Raw genomic sequence first — 25625 nt, 5'->3', positions numbered from 1 at the left:
TTGGTAAAACAATACTTGTATATTTTCTATTTCAGGGACCATAAATGTTTCGTCTCCTCCTTCCTGAACTTAGAACTAGCACTAATCCAAATGTAATGGCAAAAGTTGATTTCTCTAAGCCTAGGAAATTGAAGTAATAAAGTTTAAATCGAAGTAGTAAAGTTTGACTTCTTGGCAACCTTTCTCCTATCCAAAATGTCTTGTAGTCAGCTTACTAGCTGCTTCTAGTTTACCATGGCATCGCTCAAGCTTCACCCTTTGCTTAAGATCTGTTTTAAGCTACCTTTTCTCTCTCACTTCAAAACTGAGTAGTCTCTGCCTCGTATTGTCAACTCTAATTGCTTTAGTCTATCCTCTGAAAGCTTAGAGCACCCCTCCTCATTAAAGCAGAGTTAGCTATTAAGTTGCCTCTTATTTCTAAACTCCAGTTTTTCTGCTGCTTCACTTTCTATTCTCTGAAGAACTTGCTGAAATTCAGGCCTCAGATGTCACTTCACTGCTTGATACCTCTCAGGCATTCCCCATAGGAAAGTGTCCAGACTCCTTGGACTGGTAAGGGCTTTCCTGTGCTGGTCACATCCTACTTTTTTGCTGCATTTTTATTTATTTATTTTTTATTATTTTTTTTTTTTGCGGTACGCGGGCCTCTCACTGTTGTGGCCTCTCCCGTTGCGGAACACAGGCTCCGGACGTGCAGGCTCAGCGGCCATGGCTCACGGGCCCAGCTGCTCCGCGGCATGTGGGATCTTCCCGGGCCGGGGCACGAACCCGTGTCCCCTGCATCGGCAGGCAGACTCTCAACCACTGCGCCACCAGGGAAGCCCTTTTGCTGCATTTTTAGCCTTACTTCTGCATGCGTCTGAAGGTCCAATTTCTCGAGATTTTTTTCATGGAATTTTTTTTCCAGAACATGTCATATCTTTCCTACTTCTCTACTTTGGTCATATGCTGCTTTCTTCCATAAATGCTCTTCCTCCTTCCTTTCCCAGAAGAAATTCTACTGGCCCTTCAAGGTCCACTGAAGCATCATCTCTGTTGTGAGACCTTCATTCTCTTCACTCCCAAGTTTTAGGGCCTCTAGGACACTGTGATGATTCTAATATTACTCTTTTTACATTTTAAGAATTTAAAACTACTGCTAATTGTTCAGATGTTTTTCTCCTGCTGGTCTGTTAGCTCCTGAGCACTGCGCTCAGCAAGTAGTAGTTGCTTTACAAGTGTTTGTTTTCCATAACTGAACTGCAGTGAAGACCGGTGTTTGGTCTGGGCCTCAGCCAGTTCTTTCGACAGAGGACCAAGTGTTTCAAGCCCTGCATGGAAGTCCCAAGGGAAGCTCTTTTGGTCAGATGGGTCTTTCAGCACTTGTCAGCTCACAGCATTGAGGTAGCCACCTGCTTTCCCTTAAAACTTGTCCAGTCCTAGAAATTATTAAAAATATCATCAATTTTTAAGCACAACAAAGTTTTTTGCCTAATCCCTTCAAAGAAACTAAGTTTTTTTTACTGTTCCCTGTGGGGAAAAGACTGTATGGAAGTACTAATATTTTATCATTTGAGCCCTAAGTTGTATCTATACCTCTAAATTTAGTTCTGAATTGTCATTAGGTTATAATACCTAGTAGTTCCATGATTCCTTAGTAAGCTAGCTGACTGTTACCTAGGGGTAAATTTTATTTAGCAATTGAATTGAGAAGTATTTGGGTTGCTTTTTTAGGTTTAGGTGATTTTCTAGCTTATGCTTCGAAGATCTAAACTGTAATGGAACATTGAATGCAAAATAGACATCTGCTTGTGCCTGAAGCAGTGCAAAACGAGATCTTAGTGCCCTTGATACAAAGCTTCCCAAATGCCTACTGTGTATAAAATTGAAGCAATGCCAAGGAAGGAAAATAAAACAAGTGAAAACACTTTAGGGCCCACCCTAGGATACTTTAATAAGGGTAGAACAGAAAAAATAGAATAAATGCAGTTATACCAGGGAGAATTATAGAAGGAAAATTAAATATTTGATGTCTTTTTGAAGAGCCCAAGGGGTTTATGTTGCTGTCGGCTGTTTAGATGACTATGCAGCATTTGTACATCATAACACATACGGCACTGATCAGCAAATGTATATTCCAAGGAGAAAAGGACAGGATGCAGAAGATCTTAAGTGGAATGGGGACAGGGTGATTGGGAGCCATCAGAATCTCCTACAGAGATTTCTTTGAACAATTAGAAAACTTCCTGTCTCCACACCAAGAAATTATGACGACCCTTCTAGGGAAGCTAGAAGCACCCTTCCTACCTCCCCTTGAGGTTCACTGTTGTTATTTCTAATGATTTCTAAATTCAGTGACTATCTTTATTCAACACCTAGATTACTTTCTCTTGAGGTGTAGCACATAGCAGAGAAATCATATGAACTAACTGCGTGCACAGAAGCATATTATACTATCAGGATGTCTTCATGACTGTGCACAGATCATGTGAAACATACCAGTTGGAACTCTGCACTTTGAAATTGGCCTGGCAAGGCCAATCACTGACTGCTCTCCCTTTAGCCCCTTTGAACCTCTTTTTTCCCTGAGGTTCATTGAACTTAAATGTTTGGTAAAGTGGCAGCACCTCTCCAGTATTAGAAAGAGGACACATTTCAACACAGATGAGCAATGTTTCTTATCTCAGTTGCCAGCCAGTATGTTAAACTTCCATCCATCAATTCTGACTGAGCTAGGACTGTATGATGAATGCTTATAGATTTTCTACCCTGCTGGGGACTTGAAAAGCTTTAGTCGAAAAAACAAAAAGCTGGCTCCTGGCCTCTGCCTTGAGTTGTAAAAGTATTCCTCTAAATTAACATGTTTCTCTGAATTGTCCCCATATGCTGATTTTTTTAAAGTGTGCATTAGATGACAAAAACTGTTAGAGCCTCATCTGAGTCAATATTGATAGCCGTCGGATTAGAAACTTTCTCATGGAACATAGATTTAGTCATTTAACACAAACCATCAGAGAAGAACAATACCAGCCACCGAGCATTAAGTCCCCACCCCTAACAAATGTTATCCCAACAAATAACTTACTCTCCAGAGGATTAACATAACCTAAATTTACTTCACCATTATTTATTATTATATGGAGAAATATATACTAAAAGAAAAAGACCCTCTAAATTTCTCCAAGGCCTTGGAGAGAGCTGAGTTTTTGAGATGCTTAATTTAATGCAAACATTCCACACTCACTGATTAAATGAAAAGCAACGTGAAGTAACTATCTGTAGCACATTTTTCATTTATTGTGCAGAGCTGGCCTGAGGCTTGTTTTTAAAAGTACCAGATGTTTTTTTTGAGAAATATATTTGTCTTTGTGTGATGACAGATGCTCTTTGAAATGACAAAGTATATAATAGCAGAGTTTGCCATCTGAAATCAGGAAATTCAGTTTTTTCCCCCAAGTCACATCTAAAAGACAAAGCTCACTAAGGTGGTTTTTTAACGTGAACACATTATAAGCCCGCCACTTTGAATTTTATTCCCCAACTAGGAGGACTAATTAATTCTAAAAGGCAAAGGCTTTAAGAACAATTTTCCTGTTTTGATTCAGGTGTTGTGTGGTATTAAAATAAGTTATTGGTCTTCCCTGGTGGCGCAGTGGTTGAGAGCCCGCCTGCTGATGCAGGGGACGCGGGTTCGTACCCGGGTCCGGGAAGATCCCACATGCCGCGGAGCGGCTGGGACTGTGAGCCATGGCCGCTGAGCCTGCGCGTCCGGAGCCTGTGCTCTGCAAAGTCTCAGGTCTAAGCCACCTTCTTTTTCTCTGTTCCTCAAAACTGAGGAACACGTGCAGGGGAATGTGACCAATTTTTCACTTTATAGTGTGAGGAAAAGTACCACATAAGTAGTTATTACACTCCTGAGAGGATATCACTGATTATGGTGATAACAAGGGTGAATAAATAGAGCCAATTTTAAGATATATTCTATTGGTTGCAAAAGATAGAGAAAAACTGATAGTATGCTGTGTTGATGAGTCTGTTTGGAGATTAGCATTCTTATACTTGGTTAGTAGGAATATAAGTGGTGACACACTGTAGGAAGGGACAATTTCATAATAAAACTAGAAAAATAGTTTTGAGCCTGCAATTCTACATCTAGGAATTTATTATGGAAATATATTTGCAAAGACAAAAGGACGTGAATATTCATTACAATAGTGTTGTAATAGAAAAAGCGACCTAGATGTCTAACCAGTATGGGTAAAATTAATAATGATTTATTCACCTGTGAGTAAACTTTTATATGAATACTACGCTACCACTTGGGTAAACATAGGAGTATACACATACTTACCTAGAAACATACATATACATGCACATTCATATGAGATCACTTATATCCTTTTCTATGCAATGTATCCATGAACTGTTTCTGAAAGGGTGCGTGTGAAACTACTAAGCTGTCTCTTCTGAGAAAAAAACCTAAAGACTAGAATGGGAAGATGATATACGTTTTAATTTATTATTTTGTGTTGTCAGAGAGTTTTTGTCCGTGAATTGCTTTTTACAGTTAAATACGTAATTATTTTAAAATATAATTTTTTCAGAAAAGTTTATTTTAGGATAAATCCTATATTCTTTTTGTCTTACATTGTATGTTACTAAGGATAAAATCTCCCAATAGGCTAGCTGGAAAAAATTGAGGCTGTGGCCAGCCCTTATTGTCTGAGAGGTGATGGTGTGGAGAATGCTCACACCACACTTAGGGCTTTCCTTCTGGAGCAGGTAGAATGCTAATGAAAGCAGTGGGATTTGTCAGAAATGCATATCTTGTCATATATTGTCTGCCTAACACCTTTCTTTTCTTCTACAAACGTCATCTTCTTTCTTTGGGAATTTCTCTTCCCTCCCTCCACCCACACTTCCACAGGAAAAAAAAAAAAATTTGTTTTTAACCTGACTATGCCTCCTTTGCCAGGGTTCCCAGAGAGGACACTGGATTTAAGCCCAGCCAAACACATCCTTCCCTGAGAGCAGGTTAACATGAAGTTCACACAGACACACACACACACACACACACACACACACACGCACACATTAGCACCCACTTGAACATTTTTCAAATTAGAAAGTGAGAAATTAAGAATATTTTAAAAATTACTTAAGCATATATGTGCATCTATTATACACACCATAAACAGCACTGGATGTCAACACTCTGTAAGTGGTATGGAATGAGGCAAGATTTGTTATTTCTGATTGAAATTTTGTTTTAATTTTTTGGATTTCTTTGAAAGGAATTTCTCCTTTAAACATTCCACAGATGCCAAAATGAACACTATTACTGTAATGTATGTTTTGAGTGATATCAAAATGACAAAACACTAAAAAAGCTATAGGAGTAATTATTACATATTTGCTTTTTCTTTTTATTAAAGATAACATGTTTTATGTTATAACATGACTTATTCCTGGGACAAGCTCTGGGAACTCAGATTCCTATTTGACAGTTTCTGTTTTCATGTCACTTCTACTCAAAATGTACCATCACGAAATTTGGGGGGTATTTATAAAATATGACAGGCCTAAATATTTTTACTGACCAGGACTGCTGACCTTTCTCCCCTTCATAAGAAGTCTTCTTTACAGTCAAAAATTTTTCATTTGTTTCAGTGAAACCCTCTGATGTTTTTCAAATTCACTTGTTGTAATAGAATTAATTAAAATAACAACAAAACATGAAAATAACAGAATATCCAACAGTAGGGGATTGGTTTAAAGGGAATTAGTAAAGGAGAGGGAGTGGCCAAGATGGTGGAGTAGGAAAACCCTCAGCTCACTTCCTGCTATAGGCACACCAAAATTACAACTATTTAAAGAATAGCTATCAGTGAGAATGACCTGAAGACTAGCAGAAAAGATTCTCTACAACTAAAGATATAAAGAAGGAATGACAGAGAGATGAGTAAGAGGGGTGAAGATGCAGTATAGTCAAAATCCACATTCCTGGGTAGGCGACCTACAAATGGGAGGATAATCATAATTGCGGAAGTTCTCCCTAAGGAATTAGGGGTCCAAATCTGGGGGTCCTGAACCAGGAAGACAAGCCCCAGAATGTCTGCCTTTGAAGGCCAGCAGGGCTTGCTTATAGGAGAGCCAGAGGGCTGTAGGAAACAGACTCCATGCTTAAAGGATGCATGCAAAATCTCACATGTTTCAGGACCCAGTACAGAAGAAACAATATGAAAGGAGCGTGGGTCAGACCTACTTGTGACCTTGAAGAAGCCTCTCCCAAAGAGGCAGAAGGAAACTGGAATACCCTTGGGGACACAGACACTGGAAGAAGCCATTTCGAAGACATTGTTCTACCACAAGGACACTTGTGCTGGCAAGCATCATTTTGGAGTCCTCCCTCTAGCCTTTTAATGCCATTGGCTTACCTGACAAGCAGCTGGTTGGCAACAGTCCTAGGACTCCCCAGGCCAAGTTGCCAGCCTCATGGGGACCCAGTCCCACCCGCCAGGAGGCCCAGGACCTTGCCCCACCCACTAGAGGGCCAACCCCATGCCTGGGACTCTCCACACCATAGCCTCACCACCAGAAGGTTGATACCAGCCCCAGGAGCTGCAGCCAGCTACCCTAGGATGTGGTCCTGCTCACAAGTGGCCAGCCTCCACGCAAGGCAGGGCCTGGAAGCCAACCAGGCCAGGAGACAGCATTGCATGTGAGTGTACCCACATTAGGCAGCCTAGCCACAACAGAATGAACCATTTAGTTCATATAGGGGGTACCCTAGATCCCAGTTGTGGCGACCAAAGGAGAGTGTGTCGCTGAGCCCCATAGAATGTCTCCTACATAAGGCTACTTCTCCCAGACTGGGAAACGTGACTGCTCTACATAATACACACAAGTAAACACAGATAATTTGGCAAAATAAGGTGACAACAGAATATGTTCCAAACGAAGGAACAAAATAAAACTCCAGGAGAAGAACTAAGCAACGTAGAGCTAAGTAACCAAGTCTACCAGACTGCCTACCAGACTACCCACAGTAATCAGCTTGCCACATCAGGAGAACTCACACAGCCAACATATAGGACACACTTAGAGCATGTAGCTCTGAAGACCGGAGAGGAGTGTGCTCCTAGGACTCATAGGACATCTCCTACAAAAGGCCATTTTTTTCAGGGTGGGGAAATGTAACCAATTCACCAAACACTTAGAAATTTAAAAAGCAAATTAGGCAAAGTGAGATAATAGAGAAATATGTTCCAAATGAAGGAACAAGGTAAAAACCCTGGAAGAAGAATTGGGTGAAGTGGAGATAAGCAATTTACCTGATAAAGAGTTCACGGTAATAATAACACAGATGGTCAAAGAACTCAGGAGCAAAATGGATGAACACAGTGGAAAGTTAACAAAGAGTTATAAAATGTAAAGAAGAGCCATACAGAGCTCAAGAATACAATAACTGTAATAAAAACACACTAGAAGGAATCAACAGTAGATTAGTTGATAGAGGAATGCATCAGCTATCTGGAAGACAGAGTAGTGGAAATCACCCAAGATGAACAGAAAAAAAAAAATTTAAATGAAGACCATATATGCCTCTGGGACAATATCAAACATACTAACATTTGCATTATAGGGGCCCCAGAAGGAGAAGAGAGAGGTAGGGGCAGAAAATTACTCAAAGTGATACTAGCTGAAAACTTTTCTAACCCAGGAAAGGAATAGATGTCCAGGTCCAGGAAGTATGGAGAGAATTCCAAACAAGATCACCCCAAAGAGGTCTACACCAAGACACATTACAATTAAAATGGCAAAAATTAATGATAAAGAGAAAAATTTTAAAGCAGTAAGGGGAAAGCAACTAGTTTTGTACAGGGGAAACTTTGCAGGCCACAAGTATTAGCATGATATATTTAAAGTGATGAAAGGAAAAAGCCTACAACCAAGAATACTCTACCTAGCAATCATTCAGATTTGAAGGCAAGAGAAATTATTTTATAGGCAAATAAAACCTAAGAGAGTTCAGCACCACTAAACCAGCTTTACAAGAAGTGTTAAGGGGACTTCTCTAAGTGGAAAAAGAAAGACCACAACTAGAAATATGAAAATTATGAGAGGAAAAAAATCTCATTGGTAAAGGCAAATATACAGTAAAGGTAGTAGATGAAACATTTATAAAGCTAGTAGGAAGGTTAAAAGTTAAAAGTAGTAAAATCATCTATATCCACAATAAATAACTAAGGGATCCACAAAACAAAAAGATGTAAAATATGGTGTCAAAAACACTAAATGGGGGTGGGGGACTGTAAAAATGCAAGGTTGTTAGAATACATTTGAACTTAAGAAATCATTAACTTAAAATAATTTCTTATGTATATAGGTAGCTATGTATAAACCTCATAGCTATCACAAACCAGAAATCTATAATGGACATACACAAAAGAGGAATCCAAACATAACACTAAAGATAGTCATCAAACCACAAGGGAAAAGAACAAAAGAAGAAAAAAGGAACAAAAAAGAGCTACAAAAACAATCAACAAAATTACAATAAGTACCTACCTATCAATGATTACTGTAATTGTAAATGGACTAAGCGCTCCAGTCAAAAGACATAGAGTGGGGCTTCCCTGGTGGCACAGTGGTTGAGAGTCTGCCTGCCGATGCAGGGGACACGGGTTCGTGCCCCGGTCCGGGAAGATCCCACATGCCGCGGAGCGGCTAGGCCCGTGAGCCATGGCCGCTGAGCCTGCGCGTCCGGAGCCTGTGCTCCGCAGCAGGAGAGGCCACAGCAGTGAGAGGCCTGCGTACCGCAAAAAAAAAAAAAAAAAAAAAAAAGACATAGAGTAGCTGAATGTATTAAAAAACTAAGATCCATCTATATTCTGCCTACAAGAGACTCACTTCAGTTCTAAAGACACACACAGACTGAAAGTGAGGGGGTGGAAAAATGTATTCCATGGAAATGGAAATGAAAAGATAGCTGGAATAGCAATACTTAGACAAGATAGACTTTAAAACAAAGATTGTAACAAGTGACAAGGGGATTAGACAACAATAAAGGGTCAATCCAATAAGAAGATGTAGCAATTATAAACATATATGCACCCAACATAGGAGCACTTAAATACATAAAGGAATATTAACAAACATAAAGGGAGAAATTGACAGTGACAGTAATACTAGGGGACTTTAACACCCCACTTGCAGCAACGGACAGATCATCCAGACAGAAAATCAATAAGGAAACACTGGCCTTAAGTGACATACTTGACCAGATTGACTTAGATGTATATAGAATATTCCATACGAAAGCAGCAGAATACACTTTCTTTTCAAGTGTTCATGAAATATTCTCCAGAAGAGATCACATGCAAGCCCACAAAACAGATCTCAGTAAATTTAAGAAAAGGGAAATCATACCAAGCATCTCTTATGACCACAACGGTGTGAAGCTTGGAATCCATACAAGAAAAAAAAAAAACTTCAGATGCCGCACTCATGCGGAGGCTAAACAATATGCTACTAAACAACCAATGGATCACTGAAGAAATCAAAGAGGAAATCAAAAAATACCTGGAGACAAATGAAAATGGAAACACAACCACCCAAAATCTGGGGGACACAGCAAAAGCACTCCTAAGAGGAGAGTTTATAGTGATAAAATCCTACCTAAGGAAGCAAGAAAAATCTCAAACAACCTAACTTTACACCTAAAGGAACTAGAAAAAGAAGAACAAACAAAACCCAAGTTAGTAGAAGGAAACAAATCATAAAGATCAAAAGAGAAATGTTAGAGACTAAAAACATAGCAAAGATCAATAAAACTGAAAGCAAATTTTTTGAAAAGATAAACAAAATTAATAACCCTTTAGCCAGACCCATCAAGAAAAAGAGAGAGGGCCCAAATAAAATCAGAAATGAAAAAAGACAAGTTACAAACAACACTATAGAAATACAAAGGATCATAGCTATTACTCAAGCAATTTCACACCAATAAAATGGATAACTGAGAAGAAATGGATAAATTTCTAGAAAGATAACCTCCCAATACTGAATGAGAAGTACAAAATATGAACAGACCAATTACCAGTAATGAAATTGAATCAGTCATTTAAAAATACCTCCCAAGAACAAAAGTCCAGAATTCGCAGGTGAATTCTACCAAACATTTAAAGAAGAATTAACACCTATCCTTCTGAAAGTATTCCAAAAAGTAGAGGGAAGACACATTTTGAATTCATTCTCTGAGGCCAGAATCAACCTGATACCAAAATCAGACAAAAATATCACAAAAAAAGGGCTTCCCTGGTGGCGCAGTGGTTGAGAGTCTGCCTGCCGATGCAGGGGACACAGGTTCGTGCCCCAGTCCGGGAAGATCCCACATGCCGCGGAGCGGCTGGGCCCGTGAGCCATGGCCGCTGGGCCTGCACATCCGGAGCCTGTGCTCCGCAACGGGAGAGGCCACAACAGTGAGAGGCCCGTGTACCGCAAAAAAAAAAAAAATCACAAAAAAGAAAATTATAGTCTAATATCACTTATGAACATAGATGGGAAAATCCTCAACAAAATATTAGCAAACAGAATTCAACAATATATTAAAGGAATCATACACCATGATTAAGTAGGATTTATTCCAGGGATGCAAGTGTGGTTCAATAGTCACAAAACAACCACCATGATATGCCACACAAACAAAGAGTACAAATGTGATCAACTCAATAGATGCAAAAAAAGCTTTTGAAAATTTTGCTAGAAACTCAACAAAGTGGGTATAGAGGGAACATACCTCAGCATAATAAAGGCCATATATGAAAAACCTATACTCCAATGTTATACTCAAGGAGAAAAGTTGAAAACATTTTCTCTAAGATCAGGAACAAGACAAGAATGCCCACTCCTGCCAGTTTTATTCAATATAGTATTGGAAGTCCTAGTCACAGCAATCAGACAAGCAAAAGAAATAAAAGGACTCTAAATTGGAAGTGAAGAAGTAAAACTGTCACTATTGGCAGAGGCCATGATACTATACACAGAAAATTCTAAAGACACCACCAGAAAGCTATTAGAACTAATAAATGAATTCAGTAAAGTTGCAGGATACAATACTAATATACAGAAATTGATTGTGTTTCTGTACACTAACAGCAAACCATCAGAAAGAGAAATTAAGAAAACAAACCAGTTTACAATTGCATCAAAAAGAATAAAAGGAATAAGTCTAACAAGGAGGTAAAAGGCCTGTACTTAGAAAACTGTAAGAGATCAAAGAAATCAAAGATGACACAAGCAAATGGAGAGATATATCATGCTCATGGAGTGGAAATATTAATATTGTTAAAATGACCATATTCCCCAAGGCAATCTGCAGATTCAATGCAATCCCCATCAAAGTACCCACAGCATTTTTTACACAACTAAAACAAACAGTTCTAAAAATTCTATGGAACTACAAAAGACCTTGACTAGCCAAAACAATCTTGAGAAAGAAGAACAAAGCTGGAGGTATCACACTCCCTGATTTCAAACTATATTATAAATAAATAACTAAATAAACAAATGTAACTACATCAAACTAAAAAGCTTTTTCACAGTGAAGGACACTATCAACAAAATAGAAAGGTCACCCCCCGAATGGGAGAAGGGATTTGCAAAGGATATATCTGGTAAGGGGTTAATATCCTAAATATACAGAGAAATCATACAGCTCAACATAAAAAAGAACAATTTGTTTAAAAAATGGGCAGAGGATCTGAACAGACAGTTTTCCATAGAAGACATACAGGTGGCGAAAAGACACATGAGAAGAAGCTCAATTCATCAGGGAGGTGCAAAATCAAAACTGCAATGAGACATCACCTCACGCCTGTCAGAATGGCCATCATCAAAAAGACAAATAGCAAGTGCTGGAGAGGATGTGGAGACGAGGGAACCCTCGTGCCCTGTTGGTGGGATTATAAATTGGTGCACACACTGTGGAAAACAGTCTGAAGCTTCCTTAAAATTTAAAAATAGAACTGCCATATGTTTTAGCAATTCCACTTCTGGGTATTCTTCTGAAGAAAACAAAAACCCTAATTTGAAAAGATACAGGCACCATATGTTTACTGCAGCATTATTTACAGTAGTCAAGGTATGGCAGCAACCTAAGTGTTCACTGATAGATGAATGTATAAGGAAGGTGTGGTATACACACACACACACACACACACACACACACACACACAGAGGACTATTAGCCATAAAAAAGAATGAAATCTTGCTGTTTGCGACAACATGGATGGAACAAGAGGGTATTATGTTAAGTGAAATAAGTCAGAGAAAGACAAGTGTGCGATTTCACTTATATGTGGGACCTAAAAAATAAATGAATAAACATAACAAAATAGAAAAATAGTCATAGACACAGAGGACAAACAGGTGTTTGCCAGAGGGGTGCTGGGCTATAGGATGAGTGAAAAACAAGCGAGGGAGATTAAGAGCTACAAAATTCTAGTTACAAAATAAATGAGTCACGGTATAAAACGTAACCATTTCATGATGTTTGCAAGTCAAATCATTATGCTATACACCTTAAACTTATATAGCGCTGTACGTCAATTATAGCTCACTAAAATTGGAAGGGAAAAAAAGGTAGAGGAGAAGATGATTAGTTTCTGGATGGTTCTCTTGAGAAAAGAGCAGACCTAGGAATGTTAGTAGAATCTAAGGAGGTATGGTAAAGGGTAGTTTCAAATGTGTGACGAGCAAACCTGCGCTCTGAAGACTTGCCCAAACTCAGAGATGTATTACAGGATGAGTGAACAGATGCACCAGCTACAATGCAACAGACGTTCCCAGCTGCAAAGTCACAAGAGATGCTTTTAGAACTGTATGTTTGGACCAAATTATAAAAAGCCACAAATGACATGATGATGATAGCAGTGTTTAAGCAAAAGAGAGCTGATGACTCATTGGAAAATGAACTGAAGTGGGGGGAAAGCTATTTTACATAATTCAGTCTGAGGGATGACAGGGGTATATAAATGGGAACAATGACAGAAATTCATGACCAATCAGTAACTGTGATAGTAACAATGACTAATATTTATTTATTCAGTATTTACTCTGTGTGGGTGCAATTCTAAGTGTTTTAGAACAAGATGTATTATTTACTTTTCATAATAATCATAAGGAAGCTCTTATTATCCCCACTTTATGCAGGTAACGGAACAGAGGTTCAAAAAATTTAAGCAACTTGTCCAGGATACCCAGCTGGTGGTAAACAGTAGCGCTGGGATTTCACAGTGGGCTGTCTGGCTCCCCGATGCCATGCTGCTTAATGGGATTTGGTGATCCCCTTGATCCCTTTCTCACCCCTTCTCTCTGAGCCATGCCCTACCACTTTCCTCCTTGCTAACTCTTCTCCACTAGGCTGGCCTCCTTGCTGTTATGGAACAAGCACTTTCCCAAGTCAGCTTTGCTGCTTTTATTCCTTCTGCCTAAGACGCCCTTGGCTCGGAGAGCCACATGGCTTTCCCTTCATCTTCTTCAGTGAACCATTTATTGACCTTCCTATGCAAAAAAGCTTCCCCACTCTTCTTATACCTTTATCCTGTTTTCGTTTGCACTGTAGAATGGTCCAACCTGAAAAATTATTTCTTTGGTTTTTTGTTGACTATCTCCCCCAGCGCTAACAGAATATAAGGTCCTTAAGAGTAGCAGACTGCCTGTGTTTCACTCTAGTGCCTTTGTAAGTATCAGGCACAAAGTAGACCTTTAGGAAATATTTGTTGAATAGATGCACGCACAATGGGAACAGAAAAAACTTTCTGTTGGAAATTTGATTGAAGGACATGTCCCCAACCCATCAAATGTATATCCACTAGACAGTCAATTCCATAATGGTATAGATCACGTCTCTCCAGCTTTATATCTCCAGTGTCTGACACAGTACCAAAATGGAATTACATGTTCTATTAATATAACCAACAAGAAAAGTAATACATGTGCCCCAAGTATGGTAGGTATACCACAGTAGACAGACATGTGGGTGACCTTTGCCTCCACCTACCTCAGATGGCCTCTCCCTCTGGGTTTTCCTTTTCCAGTCTGCTCATACTTTTTAGTTTGTGATTCAGCCAGTTATCCCTCTGGGCTCCTGGGTCATTCGTTTATTTCTTGAATCGATTGCCCTCTTCTCTCCCTTCTCAAGGTTTTTCCTGCACCGTTCATTGGAGTTCCTTTGTTATTATTTTGTCTTTATTTTTTTGTGTGCATTCATATATTTTCTGTCTCACTTGATGTTTTCGTGATCTGTACCACCTAGTATTTCTTTGTATCATTTACAAGGTTATGTGCATGAATGAAAACATGAATGAATGAATTCAAGGGTGAAAAATTTTTTCCTGATAAGGGGAATGAAGTCAAAACATTTATGTATCAAGTAGACAGGATGAGACATCTGAAGATTTAATTAACTGAAATGGGGCTAACTGAATAGACCACTTACTACAAACTCCAAAAGCCCTTTGGACCAGAGTGGAGTTGGATTATGGCATCCTCTGATAAGTTTGGTTGTTCCTTATTTGACTAGCTTTCATCGAGGAAAAAAAATTAGACAAAATATCTCAAATATAAAATAACATAGAGTACTGTGAACATTACTAATTAGGGTGTATCCTTTAGATAACAGTCTCTTTCTGTGTCTATGAAATTATATGTTTGCTTTTCTCTTTCAGGATGCAGAGTACCAAGGAGTAGGAACAATACTTATAATATTGTCTTAAGTAGTGCTTTACCGTCTCTCACATAAATGTATCTCCCATATATATTCTATAGAAAGGAGTGACTGTAGACATTGAGAAGCTCAGGAAAGGTGGCTTCATGGAGAAATGAGGTTTCCACTTTTGCTGGAAAGAAAATCGCTACAGCCACAATCTAGCTTGGTGACGTGCTGAAAGTACATAGCTGGGGAGCTTGTGCTAGTGCCCATGAAGTATGTCTTCTGAGAGATGACACACTGCCTCTTAAAAGCTATACAGTTCTTATAAGAATGCTCAGTAATTCACAAACATAATGCCTGTGACAAACTAGATGAACTCAAGCCGTTCACCAAAGATGAGTGATTTGGCGGGTTAATTTAATTGCTCATTGTCTGACCAGTTGGAATAATATTCTGCCTGGAGACGAGGCCAGATACAATCTGAAAGTGACTAGAGCAGGAGTTAAAGTGAACACATACCATGTTAGAACCGAAGTGGACATCACGCATTCAGAGTTCACTTCTGACTTCTATAAAGTTATTTCAGCGTCTCCTGATAGGTGTTGGCCCACCACGGCAAACTCTGGCGATTTGGGGTTATCATCTGTTTTATTTGTCTCAAGAGAGAAAAGCTTCACCCAGACGCAAACGTCTGTTTGCTCTTCGCTTTCTTGTTTCTCTCTGGGCTTGCAGAGTTTGTCAGTTTAAATGTGCCTTTTAAGGTATTCCTTCAATATGACAACTGAAGTTGGCTGGTGTTAAAATGTGGTACCATAGGCAGAACTGGGCAAAAAACAAGAAATCAGATCAAAATGGCATGGATATACATGTTATACTCAGAAAGAAACTTGATCTGTGAGTTCTTGCAGTTTTGTTTAATAAATGTCTTTGTGGCAGGATCAATTATAAGTTAATAAAAATGTGTTAAAAAGGAAATCACTGATACTAAAAAAGAATTCCCTGCTTGTTGATTTAATGTAATTTGTCATTAAAATCATAGTTTCTGATGATAGAATATCAAGCTGACACCAATGAATTTTTTAAAGTGAATGTTGAAGTTAAACAGATTTACACATAAAACATTAAAGTTATTTTGAAAATCTATACATTCCCACATACAATGTAAAAGTTAACCTGAAGCCAATTTAGACATAAAATTTTGTGTATTTTATAAAAGATCTATTGCTTATTTGACAGTTCACTTGGGAATAAAAATAACAATGACAATAACGAGGCAAAAAGGGATATCTAAAATTTATTTTTCGAAGTGATAAAGATTTCTAACAATATAAAATAATTTGTTTGCATAGGCAGAAATAATAAACACCTATACTTGATTGCTGCCTTAAAGATAGCTTGGGGCTTCCCTGGTGGCGCAGTGGTTGAGAGTCTGCCTGCCGATGCACGCGACACGGGTTCGTGCCCCAGTCTGGGAAGATCCCACATGCCGCAGAGCGGCTGGGCCCGTGAGCCATGGCCGCTGAGCCTGCGCGTCCGGAACCTGTGCTCCACAACGGGAGAGGCCACAACGGTGAGAGGCCCGTGTACCGCAAAAAAAAAAAAAAAAAAAAAAAAAGATAGCTTGAAACTAAGTTTTATTGTTAAGGCCCTAGAGCTCATAATAGGTATATTGTCCTCAGAGATGTGAACTCAGTGGTTTGGCAAATACTGTTCTGTAGATATGGACTCAAAGTGGAGTGGGAGGACATTTGGAAGTCTCTTGGTGGCAGCTTATTTTTGAGTATTCTGAAGAGTAAAAATAAAGCTACTTTGAAATTACTTTTTAGTTTAAGAACTTCACAGCCTTGAGCTACCCAATCAGAATTGCGCGCGCGCGCACGCGCGCGCGCGTGTGTGTGTGTGTGTGTGTGTGTGTGTGTGTGTGTGTGTGAATTTAAAGCGACAGATTAAAACTCTTTCCTTTCTTGAGTAATACAGCTATCACACATTGAAAACTTTCTTTGCACCACTGTCAGGCATGCTTTAAAGGGAAGAGACAACTGGTGAGAATTAAACCTGAATTCACAGGGACAGCATGGGCCTGAGTAAATGAAAAGGCGTTATTTAGGAAGGAAACAGGGAAAAACCTAAAATGGGTTGTTTATTTCCGTTGTGCTTGGGAAAGAATTAAGATTCGGAATCCAAATACCTTCGGAAATGACTGCCTTTAGGGTACCAATAGGTAAGGAAAAGGCCTGAATATCTAAGAATTCAATCCCATTGTCAGATTCATAACAATAGACAATGAGAATGTTAAACATGACTATACTTTTTAAAGAGCTGAATCTCTGCCATGACCAATAAATTAGATTACTCACTTTTAAACTACGATTGTCTAATATTGCAGGAACTGACCATTCACTTTAAAAAAGAATCCACCACTTAGAGTAGCAATGTCCTGCCGACTAGATTATGTGTATGATGTTCATGCTTCTTGAGTATAGATACATGATCATTGGAGTCTTACCATATTTTTTGGAGTTGTTTAGTACTTTGATTGAAAAAAAACAAAAAAACCCCCGAAAACCTTTCACCTGTAGGTCATGGCTTTCTCCATGCCTTCAGTTTTCAAGAGTATGTGTCTAGTTAGTACCTCATGGGGTCTGCCTGGTCACTTGTGGGCTATCTTTGAGAAGTAATATCTTCTGACCTTCTCTTACACAGCTTGCATGCTTCCTTAAAAGACAACCGCCAGTTCACTTTCAGAATTTTCCCGCACCTACTGCAGTAATGTTACTGCTACTGGAATTTTAAAGCACCTATTTAATGCCACGCCCTCCCTACCCCCACCCAAACCATCTTCACCTACTGACTCATGTGACTCTTCCCACTTCTTCTTAAACGTCAATTTCATATCTTGGAGCAACTAGAAACAAATGGCCTGTTTAAAATAAAGCTGCTTGTTCGAGGTAACACATTAAGACTAAACAGATTATAATCTGTTATTCAATCAAAAGGCTGAATAGCAGGCTTTTAAATCTCACCCTGTTTGAGGGGAGAATGAAGCAACAAGCACATTTTAAATTACTGTTGCAGAAAGGTGAAAGTGCTGCATAGATAGGAAACTAAGACAGAAGCAAACTTTCTAGATTTCACAGCTTTACTCTGAGTTAGCTTTGCTGGACTTCTAACCAGCAAAAGTTCTACCTGGGTGGAGAAAAATAGAAAAGGTTAACAGTACACTTCTGCCTTGAAGCTGCAAAATCTGACAAGATATATACGTTTTAAAAAAGGTTTTGTACTGTTAAAGAAAGGGAGGATCTGTAAAAAGATTGGTGATTTAAGACTGGGTATTGGAGGTTATCCCGCTACACCTGCCAGCCTGTCTTTCTGTCCAAATCTTCTAAACCCAGAAGTCATCCCTGCTAAGCCTCATGGGGCTGCTCAGCTGTGGTCGACGTGCTCTCAGGTTACTGGGAGCTGGAGGGGATTTGGGGAGTGTGTTCAATAGTTCTCACAGGTAGCTTTACAGTGTGCCGGTTCGGATCAAATCCCTGACCCTCAAGTCCCCGGGCCTGGTTGCCTGCGTTTGAGTCCCAGCTTCCGTCATTGTCTGGTGTTCCTGGCCCCTGACTGCCATAGCTCTGCAGCTCTTCCCTGAAAACTGTGGGCTTGTCTCTCTGACACCAGTGCCTGCTCATTTAGACTATGTTTTATCTCATGTTCCAATCATGAATGACTTGATATTCTGAGCCAGAACATCCTCACAAGAATCTCCCTCTCCTGGATCTGCTTTCTGGTCACCTGGCCCCGTGGGTCCCTCTACTTAGCTTCTTCTTTCTTTGTCCATCTTCCAACTTCTGTCAAATTCAGGTCCTCCTCTGGCCAGGACCACATCGCCTCCTTTTGGGAATTTTTGATACCTTGTTTTATTCAGGAAAATGATAAGTGAATGGGTTGGTTTATAGTTGATAATTGAACCTCTACTATTTTATACACATGTTATAGTTGGCCTTAAATCAGTAAATCATAAGTCTTTAACAAAGATGATAGGAAAGTCAAATCATAAGGATATAACAGTATCATTTTACAACGTTTGGGTCTAACAGGTTCATATATATTTAATATGTTTTCAAGTTAGCTCTAGGTCATTGGCTTCAGCCATGTTTTCTAGTGGGAGAAAAAGAATCTCTCCTTTATTACACAGAATGCTCACATTGTCACCAAATGAAAGTTGTCTGATTGGCTCTAGGTAAATCATAAGGTCTTATTAGGAGCATCCTGCCTGCAGTGATGCGAGGAGGGAGAGGGGATATGAGCAGAACACTGCACAAGTTGGGAACATTTGTCTCAGTGAAGGTCTAGACACAGAGGAAAAAGGAAGATAAGTTATTGTTATAGAGCAAAAATCCACAGGGGTTGTGTGGTGGCGGGGGGAGGTGTGGAATTATTTTTAAACAATGATTAGGAAAAGTTAATTTATTGATACTACAGGAATTTGTCACTGATTATTTGTCAGAAAATAAATTAAGGTCCTAAAGGGCTCGTATATTCCTCTAACAGGTGTGGTTGTAGATTGGAGAATCGTCTGAATACGAGAATATTAATTCACTGCACTAAGAAGGCAAGCTGGGGATTTTCACATCTTCACAACAAACTCCCAAAGTTAAATACACTCATAGATTCTTGATTACAATAAGTCAAATGACAATTATTCAAAACTTGGAAGATATTCACATAAATTTCCTCATGTAATTGAATGTCTGATAAACAAAACCCTGAAGTTTTGTAACTTGGACAGCATATGTCTCTGCTTTAAAAAAATTTCAAACATCGAGATCAACAGTTAGGTCCTTCCAGTAAAATAACTTTAGTCATAGAATGTGGAAGTACATTATTTTGGGTTTTCATTTTTATTTAGCTGAGTTACTAGTGATTAGTTATCCAGGAAAACCTACATTTGTTAACCCAGAAAGACTTGGGATACATGTTAAAAAGTCAGGCTAGAAATTTCATTGATTTGTGGTCCTACTGATTTCTATCTGAAGCAATGTTTCAAAGTTTGATCATTACAAAATAATTGTCTTCTTAGCAGTGGTATTTAACATTTAGCACAAGAAAGAATGGGGAAAATGGAATGGAATACTGAAAATTGCTGAATATACATTTCCTATTTCTTTCTAGTTCCAAATCTGTAATAAGTTTCACTAAGCTTTTTCATCAGAAAAATTCTGTCTTTTCTTATGGGAGATTTATTCCTTATAGAGAAAATAAAATCTATTTTAAGGAAAATCTGATCCTTGACGAAATGCTGAATTTCAAATTAATGCCAGGAAACCCTCACAGTGAAAGTAACCAGTACTAAGGCAAACACTACTGGTTAAAAGCATTTAACAATTGTTACTCTTCATCTTCACCAGGAAATGAAAAGAGCACACATAGGACAATGCGAACATACATTTTTCTACAATGAATCCATGTCAAATTCAAAATTAGGTCTCTCTTCCTGACTGTAAATCCCTTGGGCACTTAATGAGTGTTCCAGCTTTCAGAGTTCTTGTTTTTTAATAAAAATCTTTATTAATTATTTGAAATTAGAATGTCAATACATAGTTGAAATTTTCTAATTTCTTAAGAGACTGTGCCATTTTAACCAATATATGTGACTGGCGTCGTCTTTATTTTAAACCTCTAAGAATTTAACAGATTACTTTTCTAATTAAGTTGACATATTTTAAATAAGGTTATGACTGAACTACTGCTGTTCTCTGGTCAGTAGGGCAATCTGCATGCAAAATTAATCACCCAGTGATAGTCAGCATCTTATCAACTTATTTGGTTGATCAGGCAATTATCTCCAAGAGTTAGTTTCAACTCAGTCCAATTAGGATTTGATAGACAATGAAAATGATGATAACCCATAATATAGAAGACATTTTTTTTTTTTTTTTATTTTTAGGAGACATTATTTTAAATCTTGAATTGTATTTTCACTTTTGGGACATTAAAAAGGATAAATACATCATATACCATGTTTTCTTTTTGCCTTTTTAAACATTTGCAATATCAACAGTCTCTAGATATGGATATATGTTTTAAAATGAATTATTCTAAATTGCTGAAATTTAAAGATTTGATTTAAACACCTTTTTTTTTCCATCAGTATATTTTTTAAAACTAATGTCTGCAGAAAGCACTGTACCATGTACATTAGATTCAGCAAATACACCATCCATTCCTTGCCCTTGAGTGTTTAACACTAAGGTAGAAAACCCAAACTGGACCGTAAACATTCTCTGATATCGATGAGGTAAGAATCATGTATGTTGTGTAATTTCCACCATTTTTTTTTTTTTTTTCTTTTTTGCGGTACGCGGGCCTCTCACTGTTGTGGCCTCTCCCGTTGCGGAGCACAGGCTCCGGACGCGCAGGCTCGGTGGCCATGGCTCACGGGCCCAGCCGCTCCGTGGCATGTGGCTTCCCCCCAGGGAAGCCCTCCACCACTTTTTACAGACCTTTGCATAGAGTAGGTCATTAAATATTTGCTGATCTAATTAATGAATGATAAGGGAGAACTGTATTTATCAGAGGTTATTAAATAACAGTATGAGTTTGATGTTTTGAGTAATAGGGAGCTATTTTAGCTGGTGAATTTTGATATAAACAAAGCATTTTAAAGAAAATTGCTTACTATTTGAAAGTGGTGGACTTTCCTGGTGGTGCAGTGGTTAAGAATCCACCTGCCGGGCTTCCCTGGTGGCGCAGTGGTTGGGGGTCCGCCTGCCAATGCAGGGGACATGGGTTCGTGCCCCAGTCTGGGAAGATCCCACATGCTGTGGAGTGACTGGGCCCGTGAGCCATGGCCGCTGAGCCTGCACATCCGGAGCCTGTGCTCTGCAATGGGAGAGGCCACAACAGTGAGAGGCCTGCGTACCGCAAAAAAAAATAAAAAATAAAAAAATAAAAATGAAAAAGAATCCACCTGCCAATGCGGGAGACACGGGTTCGAGCCCTGGTCCGGGAAGATCCCACATGCCACGGAGCAACTAAGTCCGTGCACCACACTACTGAGTCTGTGCTCTAGAGCCTGGAAGCTGCAACTACAGAGCCCGTGTGCCACAACTACTGAGCCCATGTGCCACAACTACTGAAGCCCATGCACCTAGAGCCCGTGCTCTGCCACAAAAGAAGCCACCGCAGTGAGAAGCCTGTGCACTGCAATGAAGAGTAGCCCCTGCTCGCCATAACTAGAGAAAGCCTGGGTGCAGCAACAAAAACCCAACACACCCAAAAATAAATAAATAAATTTATTAAAAAAAAAAAAAAGAATGTGGCTTCCTAGGGCAAAAGCTAGAGTATCACTAATTTTCTTCTCTAGTTCTTACTGGCTTATTTAATTTTTATTGATTTCCTTCCAGAATTCCTCTCAATCCTATTCACTCTTTTCAACTCTCATTGCTCTATTGTAGTTGATGCCAGTGTCACATCTAAGCAGGATAATAGAAACTGTGTTAAAGCCAGATGGCTTGGCTTTTAATTCTGGTTCAATCATCTACTATCTATATGACCTTGCACGGATCATTGAGCCTCAGTTTTCTCATCTGAGAAAGGGGATTAGTACTTACTTCGTAGGGTTGTGAGGATTAAAGTTAATAAGTACCTAGCCTCTGTCTGACACAATGCCTGGCTCATAGTAAGCCTATATTAACCATCAGTGCGGATTATTATTACTGCTACGACTACTGCTACTGCTGTCACCCATCAGCCTTCCTACTAGTCTAACAAGCCCCTAGCTTTGCTCCCTTCTAATTCATTCTGTATAATGCTGCCAGAGTAATCTTCCGAAAATGCCCTGCCTCAAACCTTCCAAAGGCTCCCCTTGGTCCCCCAAATGACGTGTAAACTCCTAACATGGTTACGAGGCCTTTCAGTGCAGGCAGCCCCCAGCCTTACAGCCCCAGTTCCAGTCATGCTGAAATTCTTTCTGTTATTCAGCTGTGCCAAGCTCCCTGTTGCCCCCATGCCTTGGGAGAGGCCGTTTCCTCTGACTGCAGTATTCTTTCCCTCCCCGTCTCCTGCAGACTTCACTTGTCTAACCCCTACTCACCCCCTCATACTGAACATTAATATGCCAGGCAGCCCACCTTGGCCCTTAGCTTAGGCTGGGGTCCCTGCTCCATTGTGCGTTACTGTAACTTCTTGTGTCATAGTCTGCCTCCACCGTTAGATCATATCCTGTCTGGCTCAGTAGTTGCTCTACGGGATCTATCACACAGAGTCTGACACGTGGTAAGTGTTCGAGAATGTGTTTTTGTACGCATGAATGTATACATGAACAAATGGGTGAATAATTAGACGATTTTTTATAGGCATCAAAGTTTGTTCTTCCTCTAAGCTGAGCTCGCTCCATCTTGCTTTATCCCTTGGAAATGGGAAACTCCTTCTGTGTTCCTAAATATGATACTGTGTTTCATGCCTTCATGAATGTGTTCCTTCTCCCTCCAATGTTCTTCTCCACTTGGCACATGTGGCAAGGTCCTGTGTGTCCAGCAGTGCAGAGCTCCAAGGCCGTCTCTCTTGTGAAGCCCCTGCTGCAATTCCCCTCCATAGAGCTACCCAGCCATGAGCTATGCTTTGAGTTGATGCGTGCTTCCATGATTTCGCTGTGCTACACACTTTTATGTCTATATCCTAACTAGAGTGTATGAATCTCGAAGGAAGGATTCAAACCCTATTTTTCTTTTTCCCAGAGCTTGCAGAATACCTGGCACCCATCAGTATTTCAACGGGTAGAAGTTAAATTGGAAGTTGAATGTCATAGAAGCCAACAGAGGTGAGTTTTAAGAAGGCAGTGTTGTTGAGTGTTGCCGGATGTGATGGGATAATCCAGAGACACAAGAATCCATGTGCAGGGTTGTATTATATATAGATAAAAAATAGTGCTAACCTCAGATGTAGGGGAATTAAGAGATTACATGATAAGCAAGTAGAAAACTTAACATAGTCCTTTCTGTTAAGTACCGAACATCTGCCCCATAGTAAGAATTGCTTTACTCTTAGTAACAAGTCTAATATGTGAATATCTAATAACAAGTACATGTTGTCTGAGGAGATTTTCTCTCTCCAGGCCCCCACTGTTATTCTAAAGCTCCCATTAGCATTGTTGTGAATAATGACAAGTGAGGATGGTGAATCAGACTTTTAATTGGCCCTGAACTGATCCCCATGAAATTTAATCATTTTCTCAAATACTGTGAATTTGATCCTATAGTATGGCTATTACAGAAGATAAGTCTTAAAAACCAAACTTGTTGAAAAAATTCTGTTTATCTCATGAAAGAATGGCATTAGGCAGACATTTTAAAATGTCAGTTACTATTTGTAATTCAAAAGAATGATCATGAAGTGTTAGGAAAACACAAATGAAATTAAATGTGAACTATTTAACCCCTGGTACCGTCCTCTCACATCTAATTCACATGTGTTTGGCAAGTGTGCTGGACTCAAAACCTTGAACCCAAGCACTTCGCAAAATCATATGTATATGGTTTATTAAAAAACAGTTACATAGGTGTTGGACAAGCTCTCAAATTGATTCTGTAAACAGAACAAGTGGAGGAGGAAAATGATAATGGGGTTAAGATCATGGGCTCTGGAGTCAAATTTCTTCAGTTCAAAACTCATTCCACCCCTTCCTCCTACGGAACTTTGGGCAAGTTACTTGATCTGTTTCCTTATCTGCAGAACTAGAAAAAATAATGTCACCAAACTCAGAGAGTAATTATGAGGTTGAAATAAGACACTGCGTTGAACAGTATCTGGCACGTTTTGAGGGCTCAATAAATATTTGCTATTATCATTATTATCAGTTCTACATAAAGGAATATCGATCATAATAAAACCAAGTTAGAATTTAGAGCATATTTGTTAAGCCGATGATGATTATTATTAAGAACTGTTATATTTATTTTCTGCTCTGTGCCGAGTAAGTTGCTCTAGCTGAACAATTTCATTTAGCTTCACAATGGTACTGTACATAAGTATTATCAACCCTGCTTTATAAAAGAGGAGATTAAGACGCAGGGACTTTTCAAACTTTGCTCAAGATCACAGGGCTGGTCAGTACAGAGCCAGATTTCAAACCCAGGTGTGTTAGACTCCTAAGCTAGCACCCTACACATGTTCCTATGCTGTAATTCAGAGTCTGACGGAAAGGAAAGTTGAGGAAATGGACGCTTGTCGAGTGCCTGTTCATTGCAGCGTTGTATGTTTTCCATTAATCTGTGATGCTTCTCAATTTTTAATCAAGCCAATTTCCTAATCTGGGAAAGGATTTAGGAAAAGAGTCTACCACGTAAGGTGTTACTAAAATAGCCCTGGGTTCCCAAAAGGAACAATAGACCTTTGTGCGAAAGGTGAAATGATGCCCCTAGTTCATTGTTAGGCAACTGTATGAAAGCTGGGGGTCAAGAGCTTTGCACGGCAAACTGCTTCGGGGCCAGAAAACATCTCCCTTTGTCCTATGGGACCATGAATGGTGTACAGTTGGTCAGGGGGAGAGGGAGGCATGTAAACTAGAATGAGAGATCAGGCAATGTCCAGGAGATAAAAAGACAAGATGAAAGAAATTTCTGGATGGCCAGAGGTCAAGGCAGAAACTATTAGGTGCTAATCTACACCTCTAGCTTGGTATTATCTTCAAGGAAGCATGGAGCTATGTCCTCAATAGAAATTCTAAGTTGAACGTACCCTGTTCCTAAAGGTAAACTGATATACCAAGCTCCCACTAGAGTTCCTGTGCCCTGACTTCCCATTGCTGGTGCTCCCAGCAGTCTCAGACCTTTTCATGACTATGGTTCCCATGGCTGTACGCTGTTGACTTAGTGTCTCTGATTTTAGAAACCGAATATCTGACCTTCGCCCCTCATTTCCTACCAAGAAAAAACCCCTTCAT

This window comes from Phocoena phocoena, chromosome 9 (genome assembly GCF_963924675.1).
Source record: "Phocoena phocoena chromosome 9, mPhoPho1.1, whole genome shotgun sequence".
Classification (NCBI taxonomy): Eukaryota; Metazoa; Chordata; class Mammalia; order Artiodactyla; family Phocoenidae; genus Phocoena; species Phocoena phocoena.
The sequence above is the reverse complement of the archived record's forward strand: the minus strand, read 5'-3'. Positions refer to the sequence as shown.